The 23,141-nt window shown below is 36.9% G+C and overlaps 1 pseudogene; it reads left to right on the forward strand.

Moving 5' to 3' along the window:
- The first annotated feature begins 4,611 nt into the window (after positions 1 to 4,611).
- LOC149151206 (protein STICHEL-like 3 pseudogene) lies at positions 4,612 to 7,067 on the forward strand (annotated as a pseudogene).
- Positions 7,068 to 23,141: the final 16,074 nt, after the last annotated feature.

The raw sequence follows: 23,141 nt of genomic DNA on the forward strand, positions 1-23,141 counted from the left end.
TAAGTTTAACCTGATCAAAAAAGTACATGGAATTAGTATTAAAAGTTACTGTAGTTTCATTATGAGGTCCATAACATTAGGATTAATAGTCACGTGTTTAGCGGAAGCTTTCAGTATTCGTGGTATAGTCTCGACAGGGGGTCGCTCAATATGAAGGTCAGTATTTCCAGGAGTAATTTTTTCCTTGGAAGTTTCTGCTTCGCCATAATCACATGAAGGAGTGGCCACATGGAAATTGGAACCCATCATGAAAACATTTGATGAATTTTCCCCTTCCTGGTTGCCCCCTACGGAGGTACCAAGGCTTGAACTCGTGCCAGCAAGAAGTTGCTGCCCTTGGGGAAAAGGGTTGGTTAACACAGATGGAGAGCTAGAAGTCCCTTGCTACCCAAAAACGCGTTGAGCATCTTGAACCTTTGGGTAGAGATGAGTTAAATGGTATCCATTGCATAACTTGCATGGAAACTTGACTTTCTTTTTAGACTCATTTCTACCACCACCAACATTATTGCTGGATTTATTTGCATCAGTCTTCTCATCTTGACTCTTTTTCTCACCTCATCCTTTCTTCTTCCCATTAGAATTTTGATTTCCTTTAGGGTTGGCAGATTGGATGGCATTAACTGAAGAGGGTTGGGAAGATAAAGGGTTAGACGATGTGACCTGGTTGTTAGAAGCAGTTTGTAAAGACAACTGCTATAGTTGACTCAACAAGTTTATCACAGTTGTGTCTACCGATCCAATGATACCATCCGCATGGGGACCTGGCTTTGACTTGGCTATATCAACCTTAGTCCTGGGAGCATCAGGCAAGATTTTTTGTAGAATCCGAGACTGAGAATAAATCAACTCTAATTGCTGGGCTCTAAAAATAGCTTGCTCCTCAGAATAGACTCTGGACAGGGAGACATCCTTAGAGATTTCAGGTTGTAAATATTTCAAAAACCATTCGAGACGGTATTCCGGGGGAATTTCGGCTTTAATAAGCCTCTTTCTCCGTCTCCATTCCTAAATGTGGTTAGAAATGTGAGTTGTTGTGTCGTGACGGAAATTGACCAGAAGTTCAGTTATGGCATCATAATGGATGGGCAACTGGGAATGATTTAAGAAAATATTAGCTAAGTCGACAAAAGATGTAAAGCTGCCCCCTGGTAACTCTATATACCACTTGGCCGCATTACTAGTCAAGGTGTGTTGAAAAAGTCTCAACCTAATTGAGTCATCAGTAAGGGAGTTTGATGAGCACCATAAATGGAATGTGGTTACGTGGTCGCCCAGGTCTTCCTCGCCCTTCCCCTCAAAATTTGGAATGTTCGAAGGGAGTTTGGTTGGGACCGGAGGCCAGGCTGGATTGTATTTGATTGGATTGTTTGTTAATTTCATGAGATCTGACAAGTTCAATGTTGCCAGAAAGGGAAGCCTAGGAGGACCTTAGGGATTCCACCCAGACTGGGCGGAGTTCCCAAAGTTTAGAAAAGATTGGCCTGGATTTTGGAAGGCATCGGGTTGGCCAAAGTAACCTGCAGAACTAGTTGAACCAAAAGGCAGACCTTGTGATCCAGCAAAACTCAGAGTTTGACCAACTCCGGCCGAAAAACCTCCATAATCGACGAAGCTCCCTCCTAAAGGATTATAAGGAGTCGATAACCCCTAATAAGGATTCCAAGCAAAAGCTAAGGGAGGAATACTTCGAAACCAACTAACTGTGGAGTACAACCTATTCCCTTGTTGGCCGAAAAACAGATTCCCAGTTCCCATGCTACTAACCACAAGGTTAGTCCAACCTTCAAAGGGATTACTACTTTGTCCTATGGCGGAAAAATGCATAGATCCTAATGTTGGGTTGGAATGTGGTATACGACCACTCCCAAAAGGAAAACCCTGAAATGAAGCCAATCCACCCATCATGGATGTGGAGGCACTAAATGGAAGTAACGAAATACCCTATGAATGGGTGCCAAATGGGAAGAATCCAGTACTGAAATATTTGGCTTGGGAATTTCCACTCGTAGAAGGAATGGAGGTAGACCTAACTAAAGATGTGCTAGCCAAAGACCCAAATAAATATGCAGAGGGGATGGAGATAGTCCCTCCCCTTTGTACTGATGTTGGAGTCTGTATAGTTGTAGCACTTGTGGTAGAAGCCATGCTTCCAGTAGTAGCCATCGATGGTAAGTGCGTGATATGACTTGGACTTGACGGTCTATGCACCGGAGACCCAACGTATTGTAATACTTCTAGATAGCTAGAAGGTAAGGGAGAATTTGGAGCCGCTAACGACTCTTGAAATTCTTCTACTTCTATGTTATCTTCCGATTGAAAGAGAACTCGAGAAAGAACTAGAGTGTTCCTCTCTTGGTCTGCAGAAGTACTAGGCCTGTTTTGATCACTAATGTCCCTATGAGGAGGATCAATCCCCAATGCGTCAGCTGCCACAAGATGAAACCCACCGGCAGTATTACCTCTGCTTCTTCTAGGAGAAGGCTCTAAACTTGGTGGTGAAAGATCACGAAGTCTTCGAGACCATCTAGGTGATCGGTCAGCCACTTTGAATTTTTCAATTAAGTTCTAGCTAAAGACTCAAGAGAAAATGAAAGCTAGGCCAACTAAGAGCACAGAGCACACACTAAAAAGTCTCTAAAAGATATCAGCCAGTCAAACAAATTTCGAGTATTTCCGCTCTGGGTGATGAGGATCGGACACCAAAATATAACAAAGTGAAGTAAGGGTCCTTCCAAAAATAGTTTGGGATAATGAAGTCCCGGTCCTACCAGCAAAGGTAAAAGAGGAAGCTACGCTAACCTCCTAACAAAAGCCTGCGCCGGTGCAAGCCCCCAGGCTTCGCAAGGGTGCCCTCCAGTAATACCATTGAGAATGATACAACGTCGACCTCAGGTGCCACGGGATTCCCCTCCGTAGCCAGCTATGTAGATCCCTAGGAGTAGCAACTAAGGTTACCAACTCGTATCAGAAGCCAGGTAGAACAATCTTGAGGTTAGATTTGACAAGTAGGAGAGGGGGTATCTCTCTTCCTTATCTTCAAAAACCCTCGTGCTTAACTCCCAGATCCGGAGCTTTCCTGCTCTTCCTAATGCTATTGGATTTTCACTCACTATTCAGACTCCTATGTTTGACAGTTTAAATGGCCATAGAGAGTTTTCTGTCCACTCGCCTAATCCAAGGCCCTAAAATATCATAAAACTTGTTGGTGTTTCTAACTTGACAATTATGAAAAGTTCTAGCATATTTTAATTAGCGCTTGTTTCTAAATGGGTTGTTCTTAAGTCAAGGGATAAGCGAAAATGAAACTTGTGGTGTTTTGACGGAAAAGAAATTAATAAAAACCAAACTATAGGAAAATGCACTCTTTTTGTTCTTCGATGAAAGAAATTTCTACTAGGTTCAGAGGAAGTTCAAAGAAAGCAACAAATTTTTCTTTTCTTTTTCTTTTAGATGGAATATGAGTTGCTAATGCTCGTTTTTGTCTCTATACTAAAAGAAAGTTTCAAGACAAACAAAAATGCACTTTCATCCACTAAAAGAAACTAAATCAAAACAAAGTTCAAGAAAGCAAAACCAAGTTTTTTAAGAAGTTTTCTTGAAAAGAAAAAACTAAAATGTCTTTTCAAAAGTTCTCTCAACAAGACTAAAACTTTATGATTGAAAAGTCAACAATAAAACACTTTGCAAGCTGACAACACAAAATGGATGAAAACTCAACAAAAAAATGTCTTTCGAGATGTTCTTAACAATCAAAAGCAATAATAAGAGCTTGGCAACAAAGACCAAAAGATCAAAAAGACAATTTTCAAGAAAGTGTCAATCAACAACTTTTGGAAAGCAAGAAAAGTAGATGGTCACAAAAATGTAGTTTTGACAAGCAAACACAAAAGGTCACCAAAACAAGATTTGACACAAAGATTGAGATCAATCTTTCTGCCCTGAAGGATCAAAACAACCAAGATTCCTAGCAAGAAATATTGCGTGCTTAAACAAAGATGATGATTCTTGCAAAAGAAAAAAAACAAGACCAACACTTCTCACAATCAAAGACAATTTAAAATCAGATACTTGCTGTAAAACTAAAGACTGGCACAGAAAAGTAATTGTTCAGGACTGAATGAAACAAGCAGACAGACATTCAGAAACAAAAAGATTTGAAAAATATTGAAAATTACAAGATATACGCGACTGTGTTAATGCACAGTTGTGTGTATATGCAACTCAGCCTAAGGAAACATGCATATATGCAAGTTTACTTAAGGAAACATGCATATATATGCTTCTGTAAACTGGAAAAACAACGTATATAAGATTTCAAGAAAAAACAAAAAAATAGTCTGAAGAAACTGATCAAAATTACAATTCAAGTTCCTACAGGAACAGAATACACAGTAATAGCAAGCAAATAGATAGCTGAGCCCTGATTGGCTTGAATAAACCCAAACTAGGAACAAAAATACTTTTGTCCCTAGTGGAGTCGCCAATTCTGTTGAGGGATAAATTCCCCTAGTGTCTTCGGTTGATACCCTAGCAGATCATAGGTTATTTACAGAGAGAAACACACATTCCATACAACCATGATGCTAATATAAACAAATTGTACGAAAAATGGGTCCACCTGAGGGTCCTTCGTTTGAGAAAATCCAGTCAAGGTCCAAACCCTCTTCGAGTTCCTTTTAGTCCTTTAGCCCGCAAAACAGACAACTCCAGAAAGTACAACAATATATTGACCAAGAATCATAAAGAAATCATCTTCATAACATAAGGAAAGGTAGTTAGTTATACAATTAAAAACAACCATTCACATATGAATTACAACATTAACATCATGAACATTAAGAAGATTTATATCAGGAACAAGACAAGTTTTTCTTTTATTATAAATAACTAAAGTACAGAAAGGAATAATTTCACCTCATTCGTCCTTTTGCAGGCTCCAGTGGAACCGTCCTCTGGATGCATCCAGTCTCAAGCCTTAAACAAACTCCTTCCATGACTTACTCCATGATCTCTCAAGTAGAAAGACATCATCACACAAGGCAACAAGGGTTTCCTGTAAATGGGGGAAGTGCTAAAAGCACAAGGATCTTCAGACCTGGTCAGGGAAAATCTCAATAGAGTGATATTTCTCTCTATTCTCTCCTCCCTTAGGCCTTCCCATTGAAGCCTTTTTATACTTCTCCCAAAGTAGTTTTTTACTTGGGAATTCGTTGGGAACAGTTAGGCCATGGGCACTAATAGGTAATCAGCAGGTAAAACCTATGATCTCCACCCAAAATCTTTTTTTAAGTGTTTAAAGACATATACACAGGTTGGGTATACACAGTCCCGCGTACACACGCATTTAGCTCAGGGCAATGTTGCTTATAGGGAGTAAAACACAATTTTTTGAGTATTTGGACTAGTTTTGGAAGGAGGGGTTGCCCTAGGCCATGAGTGCAGCATCACAAACATCAAGGTTGAGGTTTGGAGCTATAACATAAAGACAATATATCAAATACTTTGGATGGTAAGTTGAAAAACAAAGCAGTAAATGATCTCAAGTTTTTTTCTCCACACCTCTTTCAAAATAATGACTGTATAAGGAAAGATAGAATCTGTTATGAAGAAGCAGAGAAAGGCTCACCAATTGATGATAAGGATTGTTCAAATTCTCACTTTGAATCACATTATCACCCAAATTGTCCAGCAGGGGAATTGGACAGGTCAAGAAAACACAAGTTAAAAGGCATTAAGAGGTGCATTCACAGAGAAGATAGAGAGTGTTATGAATATTTATCAGTTTCAGTTGCTTTGAACTCTGGTAGTCATGGTGGGATTAGTAACAAATATTTCACAGGTTCACAAAAGACTAGACTTCAAGCAGGAAGTGGGAAATCAACAATCATTGATTTTCCCAAAAAGGGTTGTGGGATTCTTGACAGTTGGCCTAGAAAAAATGATAGAGGAAAATATATATTGGATTTGGTAGGTAGGAGCCTCTCATTTGGGCTTTTAGATTTAGCCACATGAAAATTGAAGGGCTTGCATCACAAATATATTATAGTTCTCAAAGGGTGTTTTCTGTTGCATTAGAAACATCTGATCATTCTATTTCTTCTTTAGATTTTGATTCTGAGTCACTTCCCCTACTAATGGAGCCAGGTGGGTCTCAAGAAAGTGCAGATACAAATACATAAGGAAGAATGATTTTAGGTGAGATAGATCTCTATGCTGACCATAAAATCCATTTCAGACAAAATATTGACATGGTTTCTGAAACAAGATTGATCGGTCATTATGGACATGGACAAGATATTATGGGCAGTGGTTGTTTGAGATCTCAAGATAGGTGTAGGAGCTTGTCTCAGAAGTATGTTCCAAAGACATTTGGAGAATTGGTTGACAAAAATTTAGCTGCTCTGGCTCTCATGAGGGGAAATATTTCCCTAGTTTATGTGTTCCATGGTCCTCAAGGAACAAGTAAAACATCATTTGCTAGAATATTTTCAACAACCATGAACTGCCATTCTCTGGATCTGTCATGACCTTGTGGACTCTGTTGTTCATGTTTAACTCAAAGTCTTGGTAAGAATTTAGATGTAAAATAAATTGGTGGCATTGGCTCCCAGGCATTTGAGAGTTTTCAGATAGCCCTTGAAAATGTGGTTACTTATTCCCCATCCTCTCGTTATGGAGTCTTTATAGTCGACAACTGTGATACTTTGTCAAGTGATGATTGGAATAAATTCTCAAAAGTACTTGATGAAATACCTTGGAATATAGTCTTTATTCTCACCACTTAGAATATAAAATGCCTACCCCATACTGTTCTATCCAAGTGCCAGAAATTTTTATTTCCCAAATTAAAAGAAATTGATATTGTGAAAAAATTGCAGGCAATTGCATTACAGGAAGGTCTAGAAATAGATAATGATGCATTAAATCTCATTGCATCAAGGTCAAATGGATCTATGTGTGATGTTGAAATGACACTTGATCAATTGAGTCTTTTGGGGTAAAGAATATCTCTTTCTTTGGTCCAGGAACTAGTAAGTATGTTTTACAATCTTCCAAGTATATGATTTTATTTTCTTTTAATGAAGACTTAGTAAAGGAGCTAGTAATGATTATGATGTCCTTTTTGAAAGCCACCCTGCTAGATGAAAAAATTAGTTTAGCTTACAAAGATGCTATGAAAAACTGAAGTGGATTTTTTTGTTGCTTGTCATTTCTTCATCATTCATTTCTACTAATTGATAAATGTAAGCCTTAGCATAATTCATTATATAAAAAACATTTGACCTTCATTTTTTATAATTGAATACATATTTCCTTCTTATGACTAAAAGTAACCTGTCAAGGTAAGAATCATTTTACATATTATCCACCTTTAAAATTTGTATCTCCAATCCATGCAAATATTTATTAAGTTTTTGGATCATTGAAAGTTGACATTGCCTTTCCTAGAAAGTCAGAATTCATGGTGAATATGGTGGTTTCAAATTGATGTCAATGTTTGTCCAAGATGAAGGAATGTTTTATTTTCAGATTTGTAATGTATGTGATATGTATCCAAAGTTTGTTCCAAAGTTAGGTTGTTGTCTGCCATTAGATCTTTAGCACCTTAATTTCCAGTGGCAGTTTAAATCCAACAATATTTTTTTTTCAAAAGGTAAATTCATTGAGGAATATGAAGATACCATTTAGTTGTTGTTACATTATCCATTTATTTTTACTTTGTATGGGTAAACCGTTCATGATTGTGACCCTTTGTTTTTAGGCCATCTCCTATTGCTTAATTTGTTGGACACATAAACTAAATTGTATACATGAATAACTAATAAAAATATATAGACTTCGTTGACATGCTGCTATATGCTTCTCACTAATTTTAATGTAAATATTGGGATACCTAATTATCTATATTCAAACATTTACCTTTTTATGTTTGCTCAAAGCATATAGTTTCAACCTTTGAGCTAACCTATATTATGTTTTCGGCTACATGTCACTTTACTTTCAATTTGGATATCCACACACGAACACTCACTTGTATTTTCACTAGATATTTATAAACCCACTCTCATATTTTATTACAACTTCCTTTTGAGCTTAACACTCTCAAGTGCACCTATGTTAGGCATCCATAAAGCCACACATGTTTTATTTGAGCATACTTGGTTGTATTCAAGCTCTGTTAAGTATATGGAGTGGGCACTTCTCATTCTTACTTTAGCTGCAGTTGGTCTTACTTGAGGTGAGTACTCTTATATCCTCTCTATTACAAGATTTTCTTAATGAGTCTTTTCGCCTCTCTATTACAATATTTTTCTTTTAACACCTCTTCAAATGGACAATTTACTACCACTCTTCAACTAGATGCACAACATGGGATAGATATAACTTCATTTTCTCCTCCATTTCATGAGCAGGTCAATAGCATATGTTTAAAAAAAAAAAAATTTGTCTCTTGACACTGTTGAGATGGAAAATTATGTACTATAACATATTTCCTTATCAAACATCCTATATGAAACAAAATTTAATGGATTTTTCCAAATCTTCACCAGGGATGCCCATTGCAATATTGTGGAACCATGTTAGTATAGGTACTATGGTTTCTAGGGCAGGTTCTATAATCAAATGTTTTGCATTGGTAGGTCCAATTCAATACACTCTTTATGACCTCTTATCCATCTTCAAGGAAGATGTTTCTCATAACACCATCCCTATGTTGAACAACCATATTCACTAACATTCTTTTCATCTACAGTAAACTAAGTTGGATATTCACAAACAACTCTCACGTGTAATTAAATTTGATATTCATAAACCCACTCTCATCTTAAATTTGAGATTCCTTTTGAATTTTCTCTCTCAAGTCCACCTATTATGGGAATCCATATGAAACCCAAACACTTATTGTATCGGTAGTTTTAAAACTTGAACTTGGACTTTGACTCAACCACCTATCAACCAGGCTTTCAAATTGAATCGATTTGATTACATTTTTTGGCTAAAGACATTGTTTCAAGGGACAATTGTTGGCATTATGATACAAGTGTTTTCCTTGATGGAAAATCACTCATAGGTCAATTCAATTTTGGTAAAAGGCAACTCATAGTACAAAAGGTATATTCTGAGGTTACAGGGCAATGGTACATAAGAACAAGAAGATGGAACTAAGGTCTATTGATTAAAATAAAGAAGGTAAAGGAAAAGCCTCATGAAAAGCAATATAAAAAGTATACGTAGGTCGACTTAGTCAAAACAACGTATACACGCTAGTCCACAAAAAAATAGTGTATACGTATATACACACTCACACAGGAAGAAAAGCACGTACATGTTGGAAAACCAAGGTTTTGGTCTGAGGTATTTGGTCTGATGTATTTGGTCTGTGGTATTGACCCTAGGTATTCAGTCAGACGTATTTGGTTTGAGGTATTGACCCTAGGTATTTGGTCCAAGGTATTGGTCCTAAGTGGTTTTGGTCTAAGGCATTGATAAAGGATCTAAGTGTATAAGGAGGAGAAGATCAAAGGGCTAAGTGCACAAGGAATGAATATCTTATGAAGTGTTATGTGCAAGTGTATGGGTTTCTAAGGAATACCTCTATCTGAAGTATATTTTATGTTGCAGGGTCTATGTTTGTGATTTGATCTGAAATACTTTGTGCACCATGAATTCAATTTTGGATTAGGATCATGTGACCTGAAATGACTTATTATTGGATGATGTGATATTGGTTGGGCTAGATCTAACTATGTACACCTATTTTATTCTTTAGTTGTGATCTAGGTTTGCCTAAAGTTCAGAAGTGTAGCAAAGTTATGAGTTGATATTCGCACATATGTACATTGGTTCATCTCATCAAAAGCATGTGTACACATAGGTTATACTCTTCAAAATAGCGTATACAAAGGAAAAGATTCTTTTTCAGATCTGACTGATCTATCTGATCAAATTCTATTGCTTTACTATTGTCTGCCAACAAAGTCTTCTTAGATCTAAATGTAAAACTGAATGCATAAGGAGGCTGTTATTTGATTGACTGATTGTATAAGTGAGAAGAAGTGATCTTTGTTGTTTCCTGTGTAAAGCTTTATAAGTTGACAGTAGATTTTCAATATATTTTTGGTTGGAACAGACATGATTCAGAAGTTTATGTTTGTAGTAGTTTTGAAGGAATATTCAAGTTTGATTAACAAAAGTAGCATATAAAAGAAATTTGGGTTCAACCAAGTAGCGTGTACATTCTAATGCATGGGTTTTGAGGTTACAACTAGTTCTGAATGATGATGCAGGTTTCTGGGTTCAACATAATGTTCCGGTGTTAGATTGTTCAGATTAATTGAATTTTGTTTGATGTAGTTTAAGAGTTTTTTATGGGTCCAATATGAAAATTGGATGAAACGTGGCCTTAAGATTGTGGTGTTGTGATCCAGGAGTATCGAGTCTGAAAATTCATGAAACGTGGTCCCTCGAGGATGAAATAAGGTCGTAGCCTTCTGTAGGTCGGTGCCTACATACTAGTAAACGAATTTGCTAGTACAAGAGTTAGGGGGTTGCAGCTCCTTCTAGTAGAAGCTGGAAAATGAGAGAAAGTTGTAGCCTTTTGCAGGTGGGTTCCTGTGTACTTGTATGAGTCTACACTAGTACAAGATTGTAAATAGATTTTTTTATTATTAAAAGAAGATAGAGATGACAACAGTAGGTGGTTTTCACCCACATTGGGTTTCCACCTTAAATCTTGGTGTTCATGTGTGTTTCTTATGTGTGATGCTTTATTATTTTTTTACTACACTGTCTAATAAGTTTCTGATGTACTGGTTTAAGATAAACATATGATGAATTGTATAAATCACAAGTTCTTTGGATATACGCTAGTTTCTGTAATCACAGTTGTGTGTACATGCTAGTTCACTTCACTGAAGTAGCATATATAAATCTGTTTGGGAAATAAAATTATTGATCTGATAATAATGATTCACTCCTCTCTCAGTTTTATTTCCAACAATTAGTATCAGACCAGGTCCTTTAGAAGATGCTTGATCACTTGAATATTTTTCAAGATGAATAATCACAAAGGCATGGAATCCATCACACCACCAATATCCAATGGGAGCAACTTAGTATATTGGAAAATAAGAAGTAGAGCCTGTCTACAATATCTTGGAACTGATGTTTGGGAAATTGTGGAAGGAGGATATCAATTTCCAGCAGCAATTCCTATAAATGCTGTAGGTAAGAATTTATACGAAACTGATGCCAAAGCTGTCAATATATTATTGTGAATTCTATCAGAATGAGAATTTGTTAAGGTTATGCAGCTAAAGACAACCAAAGTAATATGGGACAAAATCATTCAGAGCTACAGAGGAGACTCTCAGGTAAAACGTGGTTAGAATCAAACTCTCAAAATTGAGTATGAAACTCGTAAGATGCATAATGATGAGAGTATAGCCAATTAAGTTTTACATATAGATGAGGTTGTTAATTGTATGAAGAATCCGGGTGAAGAAATAAAGGAAGTTACTTTAGTTTAGAAAAATTTGAGATCTTTGTCTTTAAAATGAGAAATGGAGGTCCATCATATATGAGAGCAGCCACACTTAAAGCATCAACAAAGGGAAAATAAAAGGAAGAGAATAATAAATCAAGACACATTTCTGAAGAAGAAGATGAGGTAAATTTTTTCATGAAGCTTCAATGGGATTCTGGAAGGTTCAGAGGTAAGTTACCTTTCAAATGACTTTCTTGTGGTAGAGTCGGTCATTATGCTGCCAAATATCCTCTTAAAGATAAATATGAAAAAGGGAAGGAATATGCAAAAGGAAATAGGAAATAGGTTATGAATAGAAGGAGTTACTATATTCATGAAGATAGAAATGGTTTATTTAATAGTGATGAAGATGAAATTGAACAAGGTTATAGACTTCTCATGGCTTATGACAATGACGATTTTTTGGATGCATTAAAAGAGGAAGACTTTCAGGAAGAAATTACTAAACTCAAAATCTGTTTAGAAGAAAAGAATATGATCGTAGATACTTTGACACACCAACTTGCTGAAAGAGAAAAACACAATGAAAATCTAGAATGTGAAATTGTGGGTCTAAGAAAAGATCTTGAGAAGACAAAATCTCTCAATCTTATATTTTCTAAAGGATTAGAAACTTTAAATGAAATTATCAAAATTTAGCATTCTCCTCTTATAAGGATAGGTCTTGGATATACTGAAGAACCGTCTCAATCACAGAAGCTGTCAACCTCCACTAAAAGCTATCTTAACGCAACAAAGGCTAGTGAATAGTATGTCAATCGCCAACAGAGGCGTAAAATTAGTTATTAGGTAAATCATACTCAATTTACTCCAAGGATTAATATCAATAGAAGCCACAACCAGTAGGTAAAAAATGTCAAAAGATTCGATGGTCACAGAAACTTCTTTAATGGGAAATGTTTTTCATGTCATAGCTTTGGGCACAAGGTTACTCAATGTGTTTGTTACAAAACCATCATGACTAGAGAAGAAATAAATCAAAGGAGTGTAACAAGAATCAAGAAAATTTCCTATAATAACATTTCTCCTCTTGAAAATGAAATAGAATGCTCGATTTGTAACAACTTTGGTCATGAAGAATCTAAATGCAGGAGAAAATTTCGGTCAACACTTCAAAAGGAGCAAATGCCATTAAATCCGAAGATATGGAGAAGGAAGGAATCTTAATCATAAAGATGTGGTATAACCTTGTATGCAGAAGGACAATAAAATCAGTGGTACATCGAAAGTGGATGCTCCAAACACATGACAGGTGATAAAGAGAAACGCCGCTCATATAATGCTTTAGAAAAAGAAAAGAATGTATCATTTGGAAATGACACTCCGGCTATAATTAAAGGTAAAGGTTATGTTTTCTTGAAAGAAAAGGTTAAATTTGGAAATGTTATATATATAGATGGTTTAAAGCATAACCTGTTGAGTGTTAGTCAAATGTGTGATCAAGGAAATGAAGTGGTGTTTCGATCAAACGAATGTGTTGTTTGTGAGCTTGATATAGGAAAGACCTTGATCAAAGCTACAAGAACTACAAAAAAATTATACATACTCAAATGAGGACAAAAACAATGATATCCAAGAAAAACAAATGAAAACTAGCTGTGACATAGAACATTGAGACATCTAAGCTTTTCTCAAATAAGAAATGCGTGCAGGATCAAGGCAGTTCGTGATCTTCCAGCTATCAGCGTCCTAGAAAATACCATATGCAAACCATGTCAAATTGGTAAGAAAACTAGAGTTCAATTCATTGAAAATGAAGGGTCAGCAAGTAAGCCTCTTGAACTTATCCATACTGATTTATTTGGAACAACAAGGAAGAAGTCACCTCATGGAGAAGAATACTTTATTTTTTTATTGATGATCTTTGTAGAATGTGTTGGATAGTCCTTATAAAGCATAAAGATGAAGCATTTGAAAAGTTCAAAGCCTTCAAAGCTTTGGTTGAAAATGAATCAGATCGAAAAATCAAATGTCTCAGATCTGATTGAGCGGGAGAATTCATATTAGATGAATTCTTTGACTTTTGTGAGCAACATTGAATAAAAAGGAAATTCTCCACCACAAGAACTCCTTAACAAATGGTGTGGTAGAAAGGATGAACATAACAGTTCAACAAATTGCTCGAGCTATGATAGAAGAATCTGGAACTCCTCCAACCTTTTGGGGTGAAGTTGTATTTGCTGCCATGACTATTATCAACAAAGAAAATGTTCAGGTAAAAAGCACTTAAACTCCACAAGAAATTTGGTATGGTAAGCCTCCTACTGTAAAATACTTTAAAGTTTTTGGAAGCAAAAGTTTTATCAAAAGGATTGATGAAAAGCTTGGTAAGTTTGAACCCAGAGTAGATGAAGGTATTCTTCTTGGTTATTATTCTAGAAGTAAAGGATACAAATGTTATAATAAAAGACTTCGGAAAATTGTTGAAAGCATTGATGTTGTAGTTGATGAAGCATGTAGAAACCCAGAACAAATGAAATCAATAGAGGAATATGACAATGAGGAATATGGGGATTAATTTCTCGCATCAATTCAAAATGATATTGAAGAAGAAACCAATGAAGCACCAAAAGAAGATACAACACATAGGGAAAATACTCCATCCATGTATGTTCAGAAAAATCATCCAGAATCTCAAATTCTAGGAGAGAAAGGGGTTGGAGTATAGACAAGAAGAAATCTTATAGTAACCTCAAGTTATCTAGCATTACTATCCTCCACAAAACCTTAGAATGTAAATAAAGCCTGCAAATATGAATGTTGGGTCAAGGCCATGGATGAAGAATTAGATCAAATTGAAAAGAATGATACTTGGGAGTTAGTTCCTAGACCTCATGATAAAAATATTATAGGAACAAAATTGATATTTAATAATAAGCTGAATGAAATTGGAGAAGTTATTAGAAACACGGAAAGACTTTTTTGCAAAGGGTATGCCCAACAAGAAGGTATAGGTTTTGAATGAATTTTTTCACCTATTGCTAGACTTGAAGCCATAAGATGTTTCTTGCTCTTCCTAGTTTTCAAAAATTCAAAGTAAATCAAATGGATGTAAAATAATCCTTTCTTAATGGAGATTTAGAAGAAGAAGTTTATATTGAAGAACCAGAAGGATTCATTCTTGGAAATGATGAAAAACTTGTATGTAGAGTCAAAAAAGCTCTCTATGGTCTGAAACAGGCCCCAAGGGCTTGGTATTACCACCTTGACAAATATTTACAACAAGAGGACTGTATAAAAGGCTTTGTAGATAGCAATTTATACACAAATATTAAAAATGATAAATTTCTAATTATTGTTGTTTATGTTGATGATATCATTTTTCGTAGCAATGAAGAATTCATGAGTTAGAATTTTTCTTCAGTAATGCAACAAGAATTTGAAATGTCCTTACTTGGTGAACTTACTTACTTCCTTGGTCTACAAGTTCAAAAAACAAAAGATGGTATCTTTATTTCACAAACCAAATATTTCAAGCAGGTCTTGAAAAGGTACGAAATGGAAGATTCTAAACTGGTATGTACTCCAATGGTAATAGGATGTAGTCTCAGCTCTAATGATGAATGACCAGTAGTAGACCAAACAATTTACAGATCTATGATTGGAAGTTTTCTTTATCTATTAGGCACCAGACCTGACATCGTGTATGCAATAGGAATTGTTGGAAGGTTTCAAGAAAATCCAAAGGAATCACATCTCTAGGGAGTCAAAATAATTTTCAAATATATTCAAGGAACTCAGGACTTTGGACTATGGTATCCTAAAGATGTAGAACTTACTCTTCATGCATATAGAGATGCATATTGGGTAGGAAGCGTTGATGTTCAAAAGAGAACTAGTGATGATGCATTCTATATGGGTTCCCGATTAGTGTCTTGGTTCAACAAGAAACAAATTTCAATTTCCCTATCTACATCTGAAGCTAAATATGTGGCTGTTGCATCTTGTTGCACACAACTACTTTGGATGATGAAAAATTTTCAAGAAATTCATATCACATGTACTCCACCCATCTCCATTCTATGTGATAATACAAGTGCGATCAGTATTTGAAAAAATCTAGCCATGCACTCCAAGACCAAGCACATACCCATCAAGTACCATTCTCTACGAGAAAAAGTGTTGGAAAAAAAGGTCAAATTGGATTATGTTGCCTCCAAAGAATAGGTCACTGATATATTCACTAAACCATTACCGAGAGAAACACTTGAATATCTCAGACAAAATCTTGGAGTAGTTGCTGCATCATCCTGCTATTAAATCTATTTTTTCACAGGAAGGTTATTGTACACAAGTTTCATGAAGTATAGTCATGTATATACGTGAGTTTTTTGTTGAAAATAATACTGAGACGGGGGTGAATAAGTATTATCAAATCCTTTTCAATATATCTTCCAGATTTATACTTTGATTTATTCTTCAGATATTGATCCTTAGTTTGTATGTCAGTACCATATAATAATGAGAAAGAACAAGAAAATGCAGATAGTCACACCAAAGAACACCAGATATAAGGTGGAAACCAAATGTGGGTGAAAACCACCTGCTGCAATATGTTTTTATCTTCTTTCAATTAGAAAATTCTTTTACAATGATTTTGTACTGGTGCAGTCCTTTACCAATACGTAGGCTGCAACCTGCAGAGAGCTACAACCCTCTCTCTCATTTTCCAGTCTCTCCTGGAAGGGAGCTACAACCCCCTTAGCTCTTCTACTTCTTTAAGGACCACATTTCATTAATTTTTAGACTGGATCCAATAACATTAAATAATCATCAAGTACATGTGAATCAACCAATCTCCTTATACAATCAACCAATGAATCACCCAACTTCTCAGAATGTTGTAAACAAAAAAGCAATACCAGCAATCTAAACCCAGAACTCTGCAGCAATATATAAAAGGCAGCCAATAATTATTTCAAGAAATGTCCGCAACTTCACCAATAGAAGCCTGCGAATATCCGCAGTTCTTCTGTGTCTAGCCTACACAGATCCGCACCTAATCCTTCTTGTGCTTTGCGTACCTCCGCACGTAGCCCTTTTGCTGCATTGCGTACCTCTGCTCAGATCCGCATCTGCACTGTCTGCCTACCAGCGTACCTCTGCACCTGGTCTTTCTATTCCTCTGCGTACCTCCACACTATACCTTCTGCTGCACTGCGTACCTCACACCAGCGCCTTCTACTTCTCTGTGGACCCCGCACCTGTGCCTTCTGCTACGCTGCGGACCCCCGCACCTGCGCTGTGGATCGCCTGCGGACCTCTGAATAAAGCCAAATTAACAGTCCTTCAATGTGCCACAGATAGTCAGATTCATAGATCTAATCATGTGCCCGAGAGATCATGACCTATCAATAGATTCGCCTTAAATTTCACCTTGATTTAAATCTAGCTTTTAAAATCGATCACCCAAAATTTCAGATCTTAAGATATTCAATTTTCACAAGTGACTAGCCAAGTGATCTCCTTTCCTTTTTATAGGCAAGCCCTTATTCACACCATGGGACAAAACCATCGAAAACCAATACAAGGTATCCAAACCGGGGTTCAATAATTTAGATCCTATACCACGGGCCAAAACCATAGGATCATGAACGTTGGGCTAAATACCATGGGCCAGACATAATAACTCCCACGTGTGCGCTCTTTCTCTACATTGGAGTGAGTGGATTGAGGTTCGCACCTTCTGTTCGGATAACCTGCAGATATGACTGCACTTGGTGAACGGCATGCCTGCGGATCCGCACCTTTTGAGCAGTGTACCTGCGAACCCCTTATTTTTCATCATTTTTAGAGCCAGAACAGAGTTTTGCCTCTTGAGTGAGTTGCCGTCAAGTACAACACCTGTGCCATAGCGCCAAACCTGAATCATAATGCCAGAAATCTCCCCCTTTGGACTTGATGGCAACCCCAAGATCCTCAAAGTCATTCTCCCCCTTTGACATCAAGGGCAAAGGGCGGACCAATATATTCTCTTCCTTTGCTATCCATACTCCCCCTGAGTGCCTGCTGAAATTTCTGACTGAGCTCGCCCTGACTATAGACCAGATCTACAAAAGAAAATTTCTTCATGAAGAACCATAATTCACCATACACCATAAATGACCTTGACAAAAGATATAGAGACATATTAGCAACAATATTCAGATCAACATCCATGTTCTCCTTCTGTACTTTCTCCTCCAAGACCTTCTACCATAATTCCAACAATGCATTAATAGAAGAATATATGCTCCCCCTGAACCTATGCCATTCGATCTTTGACCAATCCATAACCCATCAAATTTACGCGTATACCCCATATGAAACTCGCGTACAACCAACAATCTCTGAAACAGATGAGATTTAACTACCCCCAGCTTTTGCCTAAGGTATTCAAAGGTCTCCCTCGGCAATGGTTTGGTGAGTATATCAGCAACTTGTTCCTTAGAAGGAACATACTCCAACTTGACCTTTAGTTCAAGCACTTGTTCCCGAAGAAAATGATATTTGATAGGTATATGCTTGGTCTTTGAATGCATGACTTGGTTCTTTGAAATGCTGATAGCACTTGTATTATCACATAGGATGGAGATAGGTGGTGTACAAGTCATTTGAAAATCCTGCAAGGTCATCCAAAGGAGTTGCAGCAAGATGCAGCAGCTACATATTCCGCTTCAACTATAGATAAAGCAATCGAACTCTGTTTCTTGCTGAACCAAGATACTAATCTGGAACCCATAAAGAATGCACCACCACTTGTGCTCTTCCTATCATGCATGCTTCCGGCTCAATCTGCATCTGTATAAGCATGAAGTGTGAGATGAGTATCTCTAGGATACCATAATCCATAGTTTTGAGTTCCTTGAAGATACTTGAAAATTCTCTTCACTGCCTGAAGATGAGTTTCCTTTGGATTTGCCTGAAATCTTCCAACTATTCCCACTGCATGCATGATGTCTGGTCGGGTACCTATCAAATAAAGTAGACTTCCAATCATAGATCTATAGGTTGGCTGATGCACTGCTGCTGATTCATCATTTGCACTGAGGCTGCATCCTGTAACCATGGGGGTACATACTAGTTTTGCATCTTCCATGCCATATTTCTTCAAGATCTACTTGAGATACTTGGTTTGAGACAAAAAGATACCATCTTCATTTTGTTGGATTTGCAATCCAAGAAAATATGTCAACTCTCCAAGCAAGGACATTTCAAATTCTTTCTGCATCACCAAGGCAAAGCTTTGACTCATGGCTTCTTCATTGCTGCCAAAGATAATATCATCTACATACACAACAAGTATTAGCAATTTTTCATTTTCAATTTTTATATAAATATTGCTATCTGCTGATCCTTTTGAAAAACCTTGTTGATGAAGATATTTGTCCAAATGATAGTACCAAGCCCTTGGAGCCTATTTAAGGCCATAGAGAGCCTTTTTTAGTCTGCATACAAGATTTGGATCATTTCCAAGAATGAAACCATCTGGCTGCTCAATGTATACTTCTTCTTCTAAGTGTCCATTCAGAAAGGCTGATTTCACGTCCATTTGAAATACTTTGAACTTCTGAAAGCTTGAGAGAGCAAGGAACACTCGAATGGCCTCATGTCTTGCAACAGGAGCAAAAGTTTCTTCAAAGTCTATTCCTTCTTGTTGAGCATACCCTTTACAAACAAGTCTGGCCTTGTTTCTAATTACTTCCCCATTTTCATTCAACTTATTTTTGAAGATCCATTTTGTCCCTATGACATTCTTATCTTTTGGTCTAGGAACCAACTCCCAAGTGTTGTTCTTTTCGATCTGCTCAAGTTCTTCATCCATTTCCTTGACCCAACATTCATCTTTGCATGCCTCTATTACATTTTGTGGTTCAGTGGAGGAGAGTAATTCCAAATAGCTTGAAGCTTCTGCAATTGTTCTTATTGTTTGTACGCTTGCCTCCTTTTACCCCAAGATTTGAGATTCTAGATGATTCTTTTGAACATGCCTGGATGGAGTCTTCTCTTCTATCCTTGTCTATTCGTCTGGTGCCTCTTGAGGTTCTTCTTCATCTTCAGTCTGATTTGGAGGGTAGTCTTCATCCTCTTCGATATTTTCATAATTTACTTGCCTAGGAATGTTTCCTTTTTCATCAACCACCACATCAATGCTGTCAACATTTCTTCCAAGTCTTTTATTGTAACACTTATATGCTTTGCTGTGGGGAGAATAACAAGGAGAATGCCTTCATCTGCTCTAGGTTCAAGTTTGCCAAGCTGTTCATCATTATTCTTAATGTAGCATTTGCTTCCAAAATTTTTGAAGTGCTTTACCGAAGGAGTCTCACCATACCAGAGCTCATGAGGAGTTTGAGTGTTGTTCACTCGGACATTTGTTTTGTTGAGAATAACAACTGCAGCAAATGCAGCTTCACCCCAAAAGGTTGCGGGAGTTCCAGAATCATCAAGCATAGCACGAGCCATTTGTTGAACCGTTCTGTTCATCCTTTCCACCACTCCATTTTGCTGAGGAGTCCTAGCTGTAGAGAATTCCCTTCTTATTCCATGTTCTTCACAGAAATCGAAAAATTCATTTGAGGTAAACTCCCCACCTCTGTCAGATCTGAGGCACTTCATTTTGTGATCTGATTTGCTTTTCAGCCAAGGCTTTGAAAGATTTGAATTTTTCAAATGCTTCGTCTTTGTGTTTCATAAGTCCTAACCAAACCATCATGGAGAAGTCGTCAATGAATAATATAAAGTATTCTTCTCCTCGAGGTGACCTTGTCCTAAATGGACCACATACATCTGTATGGAATAGTTCAAGAGGCCTGCTGGCTGATCCTTCCTTCTCAGGGAAGTTAGTTCTGGTTGGCTTACCAAACTGACATGATTTGCATATGGTGTTGTCTAGAATTTTGATATCTGGAAGACCAGGAACTGCCTGGTATTTGCATGCTTTCCTTATTTGTGAAAAGCTTAGATGCCCCAACCTTCGGTGCCATAACCAGTGTTCATCATCCTTGCTCAAATAGCATTGTTGTTGTCCTTCTTCAAATATGTATAGATTATTTGGAGTTCTTCTGCCTTTGATCACTATTTTTCATGTATCAAGATCACAAACACTACATCAATTTGATCGAAATATTACCTCGGTTCCTTGATCACACATCTGATTGACACTTAGTAGATTATTCTTCAAGCCATCAACATACAAAACATTTCCAGCTTTGACCTTTTCTTTCAACTGAGCAGTGCCTCTTCCTTTTATGACTCCAGGGGTATCATTTCCAAAAGAAACCTTCTTTCCCTTTTCTAAAGCACTATATGATTCAAGTTTTTCTTTATCACCTGTCATATGCTTCGAACATCCGCTGTCGATGTACCATTGATTTTCCTCTCCTTCTGCATGAAAAGCTATCCCACATATTTCTAGTTGTGGCTCCTTTATTCTCCATGTTCTGGTACTTGAGGCTTGTTCCTTTGTCTGCCAAAACCTGCTCCTGCATTCAGAATATTCATGACCAAAGTTATTAAAGATAGAAGATTCAATTTCATTCTCAAGGGCCAAAAAGTTGTTATAGGTCCTTTTCGTGATCCTAGTCATACTTCTTTATTTTTGAGCTTCTCTAGTCATGATTGTTTTATATGCAACACATTGAGCTGCTTTGTGGCCAAAGTTATGGCAAGAGAAACATTGGCCATTTAAGAAACTTCTGCGATTATCAAATCTACTGGCCAAATGATTTTAGTTTCTATTGTCATCCATTCTTGAGGCAAATTGAGAAGATTTTACTTGTGGCTGGTTGTAGCTTTTGTTCATCCTTAAGGTGGATTGCCCCTGATTTACCTGGTAGTCTTTGTTTATTCTTGATGTAATTCGTCCCTTTTTTACCTAGTGATCTCCATTGGGCGTTTGCTCATTCCTCCTTGCTGCATTGAGATAACTCTTTGAGGTGGATGCTTGAGATGCTTCTCCATTATACCCCAAACCTGTCTTGATTAGTGGATAACGCTGTACATTGATAATCTCATCCAGAGTTTTAGATCCTTTAACAAATTTAAGATTAAGAGCCTTTGTTTTCTCAATTTCTTTTCTAAGGCCAACAATTTCACATTCTAACTTTTCAAGAAATTTTTCCTTTTCATCAAGTTGGAATTGCAGAGTATCAATGATCACATTCTTTTCTTCTAAACATGTTTTGAGTCTAGAAATCTCTTCATAAAATCCATCCACATCTATAGCATCCATGTAATCATCATCTTCAAAAGCCATTAAAAGTTTATAGTTATTACCTCGTTCATCTTCATCACTATTTGAAAGACCATCACTATCTTCATGAGTGTAGTAACTTTTCTTAGTTACATTCTTTTTCTTGTTCCATCTAACAGGTTCCTTCCCTTTGTCAGTTTTATCCTTATGAGGACATTTGGCAGGATAGTGACTGACTCTCCCACAATCAAAACATTTGAAAAGTAACTTACCTCTGAATATTCCAGTACCCTGTTGAAGGTTTTTAACAAAATTTGATTCTTCTTCCTCTTCTGACACATGTCCTGACTCATAGTAGTCTCCTTTGCCTGAAGCCTTGAAAGTTGCTTCTCTCCTGTCTGATGGTCCTCCTTTCCTCATTTCATAAGCAGTTAGAATCCCGTGTAGCTATGACATGGTAAGGTTTCAAAGATTCTCCTTTTCTTCTATTGCAGAAACTTTAGATTCAAACCTAGGGGACAAAGATCTTAGAACTTTTTCAACCACAACAACCTCTTTTATTTCTTCACCCAAGTTTTTCATACAATTAACAATCTCATCTACATGAAGGAAATAGTTAGCCACACTTTCATCATTGTGCATTCTGAGATTTTCATATTGAATCCTGAGGGTTTGAAGTTTTGCTCGTTTTACCTGTTCATCTCCTTCATAGCTCAGAACAATCTTGTCCCATATTTCTTTTGCGGATTTATACTGCATTACCTTGACAAATTATGATTGAGATAGGCATCCTAATAGGGTATTGACTGCTTTTGCATTTTTTTCATATTTCTTCTTCTCAGTCGGATCTATAGGAGTTGCTGAAGGAAAAGTGTACCCTGTATCTATGATATCCCAGAATTCTGTACCAAGTGATTGAAGATAGGCAATAACTCTTACCTTCCAATATATGAAGTTTGTCCCATCAAAAATAGGTGGCTGGATAGATGCTTCTCTCTCATAGTTTCTCATGATGATGGATCTTCCTCCAAGCGATCAAGCTTCTTCAGAAGGACTTGCTCTGATACTAATTGTTGGAAATAATACTGAGAGGGGGGGTGAATAAGTATTATCAAATTTTTTTCAATATATCTTCCAGATTTATACTTTGATTTATTCTTCAGATATTGATCATTAGTTTGTATGTCAGTACCATATAATAATGAGCAAGAACAAGAAAATGCAGATAGTCACACCAAAGAACACCAGATATAAGGTGGAAACCCAATGTGGGTGAAAACCACCTGCTGCAATATGTCTCTATCTTCTTTCAATTAGAAACTTCTTTTACAATGATTTTGTACTGGTGCAGTCCTTTACCAGTACACAGGCTGCAACCTGCAGAGAGATACAACCCTCTCTCTCGTTTTCCAGTCT

Source organism: Pinus tabuliformis, chromosome 9 (assembly GCF_031772625.1).
Source record: "Pinus tabuliformis cultivar Carrire ecotype Pingquan chromosome 9, CPIR1, whole genome shotgun sequence".
Classification (NCBI taxonomy): domain Eukaryota; kingdom Viridiplantae; phylum Streptophyta; class Pinopsida; order Pinales; family Pinaceae; genus Pinus; species Pinus tabuliformis.